Source organism: Phaseolus vulgaris, chromosome 11, assembly GCF_051622355.1.
Source record: "Phaseolus vulgaris cultivar YP4 chromosome 11, ASM5162235v1, whole genome shotgun sequence".
NCBI lineage: Eukaryota > Viridiplantae > Streptophyta > Magnoliopsida > Fabales > Fabaceae > Phaseolus > Phaseolus vulgaris.
The window spans coordinates 54957501-54970000 of record NC_143508.1 but is presented as its reverse complement, the minus strand read 5'-3'; positions in this window follow the sequence as shown (position 1 = coordinate 54970000).

Sequence of the window (12500 nt, the reverse complement as noted above, 5' to 3'; positions counted from 1 at the left end):
TCAAGCCAAAACACCAAAATCATGAACTTGGCTATGCACCAACCATGTCAAGATCAATTCCTTTTGATCCCAAACTTCTCCGACATCACTTTGAAGGCATTTGTGAGGATTTAGTCCAGCCACTTTTCCAAAACCATGATTTTCGTTTTTCACCAAAATCACCACCAAGCCACAAAATCAAGCCAAAACACCAAAATCATGAACTTGGCTATGCACCAACCATGTCAAGATCAATTCCTTTTGATCCCAAACTTCTCCCACATCACTTTGAAGGCATTTGTGAGGATTCAGTCCAGCCAGTTTTCCAAAACCATGATTTTCGTTTTTCACCAAAATCACCACCAAGTCACAAAATCAAGCCAAAAATCCAAAATCATGGCACTTGGCTATGCACCAACCATGTCAAGATCAATTCCTTTTGATCCCAAACTTCTCCCACATCACTTTGAAGGCATTTGTGAGGATTGAGTCCAGCCAGTTTTCCAAAACCATGATTTTCGTTTTTCACCAAAATCACCACCAAGTCACAAAATCAAGCCAAAAATCCAAAATCATGGCACTTGGCTATGCACCAACCATGTCAAGATCAATTCCTTTTGCTCCCAAACTTCTCCCACATCACTTTGAAGGCATTTGTGAGGATTGAGTCCAGCCAGTTTTCCAAAACCATGATTTTCGTTTTTCACCAAAATCACCACCAAGCCACAAAATCAAGCCAAAACACCAAAATCATGAACTTGGCTATGCACCAACCATGTCAAGATCAATTCCTTTTGATCCCAAACTTCTCCGACATCACTTTGAAGGCATTTGTGAGGATTTAGTCCAGCCACTTTTCCAAAACCATGATTTTCGTTTTTCACCAAAATCACCACCAAGCCACAAAATCAAGCCAAAACACCAAAATCATGAACTTGGCTATGCACCAACCATGTCAAGATCAATTCCTTTTGATCCCAAACTTCTCCCACATCACTTTGAAGGCATTTGTGAGGATTCAGTCCAGCCAGTTTTCCAAAACCATGATTTTCGTTTTTCACCAAAATCACCACCAAGTCACAAAATCAAGCCAAAAATCCAAAATCATGGCACTTGGCTATGCACCAACCATGTCAAGATCAATTCCTTTTGCTCCCAAACTTCTCCCACATCACTTTGAAGGCATTTGTGAGGATTGAGTCCAGCCAGTTTTCCAAAACCATGATTTTCGTTTTTCACCAAAATCACCACCAAGCCACAAAATCAAGCCAAAACACCAAAATCATGAACTTGGCTATGCACCAACCATGTCAAGATCAATTCCTTTTGATCCCAAACTTCTCCCACATCACTTTGAAGGCATTTGTGAGGATTGAGTCCAGCCAGTTTTCCAAAACCATGATTTTCGTTTTTCACCAAAATCACCACCAAGCCACAAAATCAAGCCAAAACACCAAAATCATGAACTTGGCTATGCACCAACCATGTCAAGATCAATTCCTTTTGATCCCAAACTTCTCCCACATCACTTTGAAGGCATTTGTGAGGATTGAGTCCAGCCAGTTTTCCAAAACCATGATTTTCGTTTTTCACCAAAATCACCACCAAGCCACAAAATCAAGCCAAAACACCAAAATCATGAACTTGGCTATGCACCAACCATGTCAAGATCAATTCCTTTTGATCCCAAACTTCTCCCACATCACTTTGAAGGCATTTGTGAGGATTCAGTCCAGCCACTTTTCCAAAACCATGATTTTCGTTTTTCACCAAAATCACCACCAAGCCACAAAATCAAGCCAAAACACCAAAATCATGAACTTGGCTATGCACCAACCATGTCAAGATCAATTCCTTTTGATCCCAAACTTCTCCCACATCACTTTGAAGGCATTTGTGAGGATTGAGTCCAGCCACTTTTCCAAAACCATGATTTTCGTTTTTCACCAAAATCACCACCAAGCCACAAAATCAAGCCAAAACACCAAAATCATGAACTTGGCTATGCACCAACCATGTCAAGATCAATTCCTTTTGATCCCAAACTTCTCCCACATCACTTTGAAGGCATTTGTGAGGATTCAGTCCAGCCACTTTTCCAAAACCATGATTTTCGTTTTTCACCAAAATCACCACCAAGTCACAAAATCAAGCCAAAAATCCAAAATCATGGCACTTGGCTATGCACCAACCATGTCAAGATCAATTCCTTTTGCTCCCAAACTTCTCCCACATCACTTTGAAGGCATTTGTGAGGATTGAGTCCAGCCAGTTTTCCAAAACCATGATTTTCGTTTTTCACCAAAATCACCACCAAGCCACAAAATCAAGCCAAAACACCAAAATCATGAACTTGGCTATGCACCAACCATGTCAAGATCAATTCCTTTTGATCCCAAACTTCTCCCACATCACTTTGAAGGCATTTGTGAGGATTGAGTCCAGCCAGTTTTCCAAAACCATGATTTTCGTTTTTCACCAAAATCACCACCAAGTCACAAAATCATGAACTTGGCTATGCACCAACCATGTCAAGATCAATTCCTTTTGATCCCAAACTTCTCCCACATCACTTTGAAGACATTTGTGAGGATTGAGTCCAGCCAGTTTTCCAAAACCATGATTTTCGTTTTTCACCAAAATCACCACCAAGTCACAAAATCAAGCCAAAAATCCAAAATCATGGCACTTGGCTATGCACCAACCATGTCAAGATCAATTCCTTTTGCTCCCAAACTTCTCCCACATCACTTTGAAGGCATTTGTGAGGATTGAGTCCAGCCAGTTTTCCAAAACCATGATTTTCGTTTTTCACCAAAATCACCACCAAGTCACAAAATCAAGCCAAAAATCCAAAATCATGGCACTTGGCTATGCACCAACCATGTCAAGATCAATTCCTTTTGCTCCCAAACTTCTCCCACATCACTTTGAAGGCATTTGTGAGGATTGAGTCCAGCCAGTTTTCCAAAACCATGAATTTCGTTTTTCACCAAAATCACCACCAAGCCACAAAATCAAGCCAAAACACCAAAATCATGAACTTGGCTATGCACCAACCATGTCAAGATCAATTCCTTTTGATCCCAAACTTCTCCCACATCACTTTGAAGGCATTTGTGAGGATTGAGTCCAGCCAGTTTTCCAAAACCATGATTTTCGTTTTTCACCAAAATCACCACCAAGCCACAAAATCAAGCCAAAACACCAAAATCATGAACTTGGCTATGCACCAACCATGTCAAGATCAATTCCTTTTGATCCCAAACTTCTCCCACATCACTTTGAAGGCATTTGTGAGGATTGAGTCCAGCCAGTTTTCCAAAACCATGATTTTCGTTTTTCACCAAAATCACCACCAAGCCACAAAATCAAGCCAAAACACCAAAATCATGAACTTGGCTATGCACCAACCATGTCAAGATCAATTCCTTTTGATCCCAAACTTCTCCCACATCACTTTGAAGGCATTTGTGAGGATTGAGTCCAGCCAGTTTTCCAAAACCATGATTTTCGTTTTTCACCAAAATCACCACCAAGCCACAAAATCAAGCCAAAACACCAAAATCATGAACTTGGCTATGCACCAACCATGTCAAGATCAATTCCTTTTGATCCCAAACTTCTCCCACATCACTTTGAAGGCATTTGTGAGGATTCAGTCCAGCCACTTTTCCAAAACCATGATTTTCGTTTTTCACCAAAATCACCACCAAGCCACAAAATCAAGCCAAAACACCAAAATCATGAACTTGGCTATGCACCAACCATGTCAAGATCAATTCCTTTTGATCCCAAACTTCTCCCACATCACTTTGAAGGCATTTGTGAGGATTGAGTCCAGCCAGTTTTCCAAAACCATGATTTTCGTTTTTCACCAAAATCACCACCAAGCCACAAAATCAAGCCAAAACACCAAAATCATGAACTTGGCTATGCACCAACCATGTCAAGATCAATTCCTTTTGATCCCAAACTTCTCCCACATCACTTTGAAGGCATTTGTGAGGATTCAGTCCAGCCAATTTTCCAAAACCATGATTTTCGTTTTTCACCAAAATCACCACCAAGCCACAAAATCAAGCCAAAACACCAAAATCATGAACTTGGCTATGCACCAACCATGTCAAGATCAATTCCTTTTGATCCCAAACTTCTCCCACATCACTTTGAAGGCATTTGTGAGGATTCAGTCCAGCCAGTTTTCCAAAACCATGATTTTCGTTTTTCACCAAAATCACCACCAAGCCACAAAATCACCACCAAGTCACAAAATCATGAACTTGGCTATGCACCAACCATGTCAAGATCAATTCCTTTTGATCCCAAACTTCTCCCACATCACTTTGAAGGCATTTGTGAGGATTCAGTCCAGCCAGTTTTCCAAAACCATGATTTTCGTTTTTCACCAAAATCACCACCAAGCCACAAAATCATGAACTTGGCTATGCACCAACCATGTCAAGATCAATTCCTTTTGATCCCAAACTTCTCCCACATCACTTTGAAGGCATTTGTGAGGATTGAGTCCAGCCAGTTTTCCAAAACCATGATTTTCGTTTTTCACCAAAATCACCACCAAGTCACAAAATCATGAACTTGGCTATGCACCAACCATGTCAAGATCAATTCCTTTTGATCCCAAACTTCTCCCACATCACTTTGAAGGCATTTGTGAGGATTGAGTCCAGCCAGTTTTCCAAAACCATGATTTTCGTTTTTCACCAAAATCACCACCAAGCCACAAAATCAAGCCAAAACACCAAAATCATGAACTTGGCTATGCACCAACCATGTCAAGATCAATTCCTTTTGATCCCAAACTTCTCCCACATCACTTTGAAGGCATTTGTGAGGATTGAGTCCAGCCAGTTTTCCAAAACCATGATTTTCGTTTTTCACCAAAATCACCACCAAGCCACAAAATCAAGCCAAAACACCAAAATCATGAACTTGGCTATGCACCAACCATGTCAAGATCAATTCCTTTTGATCCCAAACTTCTCCCACATCACTTTGAAGGAATTTGTGAGGATTCAGTCCAGCCAGTTTTCCAAAACCATGATTTTCGTTTTTCACCAAAATCACCACCAAGCCACAAAATCAAGCCAAAACACCAAAATCATGAACTTGGCTATGCACCAACCATGTCAAGATCAATTCCTTTTGATCCCAAACTTCTCCCACATCACTTTGAAGGCATTTGTGAGGATTGAGTCCAGCCAGTTTTCCAAAACCATGATTTTCGTTTTTCACCAAAATCACCACCAAGCCACAAAATCAAGCCAAAACACCAAAATCATGAACTTGGCTATGCACCAACCATGTCAAGATCAATTCCTTTTGATCCCAAACTTCTCCCACATCACTTTGAAGGCATTTGTGAGGATTCAGTCCAGCCACTTTTCCAAAACCATGATTTTCGTTTTTCACCAAAATCACCACCAAGCCACAAAATCAAGCCAAAACACCAAAATCATGAACTTGGCTATGCACCAACCATGTCAAGATCAATTCCTTTTGATCCCAAACTTCTCCCACATCACTTTGAAGGCATTTGTGAGGATTGAGTCCAGCCAGTTTTCCAAAACCATGATTTTCGTTTTTCACCAAAATCACCACCAAGCCACAAAATCAAGCCAAAACACCAAAATCATGAACTTGGCTATGCACCAACCATGTCAAGATCAATTCCTTTTGATCCCAAACTTCTCCCACATCACTTTGAAGGCATTTGTGAGGATTGAGTCTAGCCAGTTTTCCAAAACCATGATTTTCGTTTTTCACCAAAATCACCACCAAGCCACAAAATCAAGCCAAAACACCAAAATCATGAACTTGGCTATGCACCAACCATGTCAAGATCAATTCCTTTTGATCCCAAACTTCTCCCACATCACTTTGAAGGCATTTGTGAGGATTGAGTCCAGCCAGTTTTCCAAAACCATGATTTTCGTTTTTCACCAAAATCACCACCAAGCCACAAAATCAAGCCAAAACACCAAAATCATGAACTTGGCTATGCACCAACCATGTCAAGATCAATTCCTTTTGATCCCAAACTTCTCCCACATCACTTTGAAGGCATTTGTGAGGATTCAGTCCAGCCACTTTTCCAAAACCATGATTTTCGTTTTTCACCAAAATCACCACCAAGCCACAAAATCAAGCCAAAACACCAAAATCATGAACTTGGCTATGCACCAACCATGTCAAGATCAATTCCTTTTGATCCCAAACTTCTCCCACATCACTTTGAAGGCATTTGTGAGGATTGAGTCCAGCCACTTTTCCAAAACCATGATTTTCGTTTTTCACCAAAATCACCACCAAGCCACAAAATCAAGCCAAAACACCAAAATCATGAACTTGGCTATGCACCAACCATGTCAAGATCAATTCCTTTTGATCCCAAACTTCTCCCACATCACTTTGAAGGCATTTGTGAGGATTCAGTCCAGCCACTTTTCCAAAACCATGATTTTCGTTTTTCACCAAAATCACCACCAAGTCACAAAATCAAGCCAAAAATCCAAAATCATGGCACTTGGCTATGCACCAACCATGTCAAGATCAATTCCTTTTGCTCCCAAACTTCTCCCACATCACTTTGAAGGCATTTGTGAGGATTGAGTCCAGCCAGTTTTCCAAAACCATGATTTTCGTTTTTCACCAAAATCACCACCAAGCCACAAAATCAAGCCAAAACACCAAAATCATGAACTTGGCTATGCACCAACCATGTCAAGATCAATTCCTTTTGATCCCAAACTTCTCCCACATCACTTTGAAGGCATTTGTGAGGATTGAGTCCAGCCAGTTTTCCAAAACCATGATTTTCGTTTTTCACCAAAATCACCACCAAGTCACAAAATCATGAACTTGGCTATGCACCAACCATGTCAAGATCAATTCCTTTTGATCCCAAACTTCTCCCACATCACTTTGAAGACATTTGTGAGGATTGAGTCCAGCCAGTTTTCCAAAACCATGATTTTCGTTTTTCACCAAAATCACCACCAAGTCACAAAATCAAGCCAAAAATCCAAAATCATGGCACTTGGCTATGCACCAACCATGTCAAGATCAATTCCTTTTGCTCCCAAACTTCTCCCACATCACTTTGAAGGCATTTGTGAGGATTGAGTCCAGCCAGTTTTCCAAAACCATGATTTTCGTTTTTCACCAAAATCACCACCAAGTCACAAAATCAAGCCAAAAATCCAAAATCATGGCACTTGGCTATGCACCAACCATGTCAAGATCAATTCCTTTTGCTCCCAAACTTCTCCCACATCACTTTGAAGGCATTTGTGAGGATTGAGTCCAGCCAGTTTTCCAAAACCATGAATTTCGTTTTTCACCAAAATCACCACCAAGCCACAAAATCAAGCCAAAACACCAAAATCATGAACTTGGCTATGCACCAACCATGTCAAGATCAATTCCTTTTGATCCCAAACTTCTCCCACATCACTTTGAAGGCATTTGTGAGGATTGAGTCCAGCCAGTTTTCCAAAACCATGATTTTCGTTTTTCACCAAAATCACCACCAAGCCACAAAATCAAGCCAAAACACCAAAATCATGAACTTGGCTATGCACCAACCATGTCAAGATCAATTCCTTTTGATCCCAAACTTCTCCCACATCACTTTGAAGGCATTTGTGAGGATTGAGTCCAGCCAGTTTTCCAAAACCATGATTTTCGTTTTTCACCAAAATCACCACCAAGCCACAAAATCAAGCCAAAACACCAAAATCATGAACTTGGCTATGCACCAACCATGTCAAGATCAATTCCTTTTGATCCCAAACTTCTCCCACATCACTTTGAAGGCATTTGTGAGGATTCAGTCCAGCCAGTTTTCCAAAACCATGATTTTCGTTTTTCACCAAAATCACCACCAAGCCACAAAATCAAGCCAAAACACCAAAATCATGAACTTGGCTATGCACCAACCATGTCAAGATCAATTCCTTTTGATCCCAAACTTCTCCCACATCACTTTGAAGGCATTTGTGAGGATTCAGTCCAGCCACTTTTCCAAAACCATGATTTTCGTTTTTCACCAAAATCACCACCAAGCCACAAAATCAAGCCAAAACACCAAAATCATGAACTTGGCTATGCACCAACCATGTCAAGATCAATTCCTTTTGATCCCAAACTTCTCCCACATCACTTTGAAGGCATTTGTGAGGATTGAGTCCAGCCAGTTTTCCAAAACCATGATTTTCGTTTTTCACCAAAATCACCACCAAGCCACAAAATCAAGCCAAAACACCAAAATCATGAACTTGGCTATGCACCAACCATGTCAAGATCAATTCCTTTTGATCCCAAACTTCTCCCACATCACTTTGAAGGCATTTGTGAGGATTCAGTCCAGCCAATTTTCCAAAACCATGATTTTCGTTTTTCACCAAAATCACCACCAAGCCACAAAATCAAGCCAAAACACCAAAATCATGAACTTGGCTATGCACCAACCATGTCAAGATCAATTCCTTTTGATCCCAAACTTCTCCCACATCACTTTGAAGGCATTTGTGAGGATTCAGTCCAGCCAGTTTTCCAAAACCATGATTTTCGTTTTTCACCAAAATCACCACCAAGCCACAAAATCACCACCAAGTCACAAAATCATGAACTTGGCTATGCACCAACCATGTCAAGATCAATTCCTTTTGATCCCAAACTTCTCCCACATCACTTTGAAGGCATTTGTGAGGATTCAGTCCAGCCAGTTTTCCAAAACCATGATTTTCGTTTTTCACCAAAATCACCACCAAGCCACAAAATCATGAACTTGGCTATGCACCAACCATGTCAAGATCAATTCCTTTTGATCCCAAACTTCTCCCACATCACTTTGAAGGCATTTGTGAGGATTGAGTCCAGCCAGTTTTCCAAAACCATGATTTTCGTTTTTCACCAAAATCACCACCAAGTCACAAAATCATGAACTTGGCTATGCACCAACCATGTCAAGATCAATTCCTTTTGATCCCAAACTTCTCCCACATCACTTTGAAGGAATTTGTGAGGATTGAGTCCAGCCAGTTTTCCAAAACCATGATTTTCGTTTTTCACCAAAATCACCACCAAGCCACAAAATCAAGCCAAAACACCAAAATCATGAACTTGGCTATGCACCAACCATGTCAAGATCAATTCCTTTTGATCCCAAACTTCTCCCACATCACTTTGAAGGCATTTGTGAGGATTGAGTCCAGCCAGTTTTCCAAAACCATGATTTTCGTTTTTCACCAAAATCACCACCAAGCCACAAAATCAAGCCAAAACACCAAAATCATGAACTTGGCTATGCACCAACCATGTCAAGATCAATTCCTTTTGATCCCAAACTTCTCCCACATCACTTTGAAGGAATTTGTGAGGATTCAGTCCAGCCAGTTTTCCAAAACCATGATTTTCGTTTTTCACCAAAATCACCACCAAGCCACAAAATCAAGCCAAAACACCAAAATCATGAACTTGGCTATGCACCAACCATGTCAAGATCAATTCCTTTTGATCCCAAACTTCTCCCACATCACTTTGAAGGCATTTGTGAGGATTGAGTCCAGCCAGTTTTCCAAAACCATGATTTTCGTTTTTCACCAAAATCACCACCAAGCCACAAAATCAAGCCAAAACACCAAAATCATGAACTTGGCTATGCACCAACCATGTCAAGATCAATTCCTTTTGATCCCAAACTTCTCCCACATCACTTTGAAGGCATTTGTGAGGATTCAGTCCAGCCACTTTTCCAAAACCATGATTTTCGTTTTTCACCAAAATCACCACCAAGCCACAAAATCAAGCCAAAACACCAAAATCATGAACTTGGCTATGCACCAACCATGTCAAGATCAATTCCTTTTGATCCCAAACTTCTCCCACATCACTTTGAAGGCATTTGTGAGGATTGAGTCCAGCCAGTTTTCCAAAACCATGATTTTCGTTTTTCACCAAAATCACCACCAAGCCACAAAATCAAGCCAAAACACCAAAATCATGAACTTGGCTATGCACCAACCATGTCAAGATCAATTCCTTTTGATCCCAAACTTCTCCCACATCACTTTGAAGGCATTTGTGAGGATTGAGTCTAGCCAGTTTTCCAAAACCATGATTTTCGTTTTTCACCAAAATCACCACCAAGCCACAAAATCAAGCCAAAACACCAAAATCATGAACTTGGCTATGCACCAACCATGTCAAGATCAATTCCTTTTGATCCCAAACTTCTCCCACATCACTTTGAAGGCATTTGTGAGGATTCAGTCCAGCCAGTTTTCCAAAACCATGATTTTCGTTTTTCACCAAAATCACCACCAAGCCACAAAATCAAGCCAAAACACCAAAATCATGAACTTGGCTATGCACCAACCATGTCAAGATCAATTCCTTTTGATCCCAAACTTCTCCCACATCACTTTGAAGGCATTTGTGAGGATTGAGTCCAGCCAGTTTTCCAAAACCATGATTTTCGTTTTTCACCAAAATCACCACCAAGTCACAAAATCAAGCCAAAAATCCAAAATCATGGCACTTGGCTATGCACCAACCATGTCAAGATCAATTCCTTTTGCTCCCAAACTTCTCCCACATCACTTTGAAGGCATTTGTGAGGATTGAGTCCAGCCAGTTTTCCAAAACCATGATTTTCGTTTTTCACCAAAATCACCACCAAGCCACAAAATCAAGCCAAAACACCAAAATCATGAACTTGGCTATGCACCAACCATGTCAAGATCAATTCCTTTTGATCCCAAACTTCTCCCACATCACTTTGAAGGCATTTGTGAGGATTGAGTCCAGCCAGTTTTCCAAAACCATGATTTTCGTTTTTCACCAAAATCACCACCAAGCCACAAAATCAAGCCAAAACACCAAAATCATGAACTTGGCTATGCACCAACCATGTCAAGATCAATTCCTTTTGATCCCAAACTTCTCCCACATCACTTTGAAGGCATTTGTGAGGATTGAGTCCAGCCAGTTTTCCAAAACCATGATTTTCGTTTTTCACCAAAATCACCACCAAGCCACAAAATCAAGCCAAAACACCAAAATCATGAACTTGGCTATGCACCAACCATGTCAAGATCAATTCCTTTTGATCCCAAACTTCTCCCACATCACTTTGAAGGCATTTGTGAGGATTCAGTCCAGCCACTTTTCCAAAACCATGATTTTCGTTTTTCACCAAAATCACCACCAAGCCACAAAATCAAGCCAAAACACCAAAATCATGAACTTGGCTATGCACCAACCATGTCAAGATCAATTCCTTTTGATCCCAAACTTCTCCCACATCACTTTGAAGGCATTTGTGAGGATTGAGTCCAGCCAGTTTTCCAAAACCATGATTTTCGTTTTTCACCAAAATCACCACCAAGCCACAAAATCAAGCCAAAACACCAAAATCATGAACTTGGCTATGCACCAACCATGTCAAGATCAATTCCTTTTGATCCCAAACTTCTCCCACATCACTTTGAAGGCATTTGTGAGGATTGAGTCCAGCCAGTTTTCCAAAACCATGATTTTCGTTTTTCACCAAAATCACCACCAAGCCACAAAATCAAGCCAAAACACCAAAATCATGAACTTGGCTATGCACCAACCATGTCAAGATCAATTCCTTTTGATCCCAAACTTCTCCCACATCACTTTGAAGGCATTTGTGAGGATTCAGTCCAGCCAGTTTTCCAAAACCATGATTTTCGTTTTTCACGAAAATCACCACCAAGCCACAAAATCAAGCCAAAACACCAAAATCATGAACTTGGCTATGCACCAACCATGTCAAGATCAATTCCTTTTGATCCCAAACTTCTCCCACATCACTTTGAAGGCATTTGTGAGGATTGAGTCCAGCCAGTTTTCCAAAACCATGATTTTCGTTTTTCACCAAAATCACCACCAAGTCACAAAATCAAGCCAAAAATCCAAAATCATGGCACTTGGCTATGCACCAACCATGTCAAGATCAATTCCTTTTGCTCCCAAACTTCTCCCACATCACTTTGAAGGCATTTGTGAGGATTGAGTCCAGCCAGTTTTCCAAAACCATGATTTTCGTTTTTCACCAAAATCACCACCAAGCCACAAAATCAAGCCAAAACACCAAAATCATGAACTTGGCTATGCACCAACCATGTCAAGATCAATTCCTTTTGATCCCAAACTTCTCCCACATCACTTTGAAGGCATTTGTGAGGATTGAGTCCAGCCAGTTTTCCAAAACCATGATTTTCGTTTTTCACCAAAATCACCACCAAGCCACAAAATCAAGCCAAAACACCAAAATCATGAACTTGGCTATGCACCAACCATGTCAAGATCAATTCCTTTTGATCCCAAACTTCTCCCACATCACTTTGAAGGCATTTGTGAGGATTGAGTCCAGCCAGTTTTCCAAAACCATGATTTTCGTTTTTCACCAAAATCACCACCAAGCCACAAAATCAAGCCAAAACACCAAAATCATGAACTTGGCTATG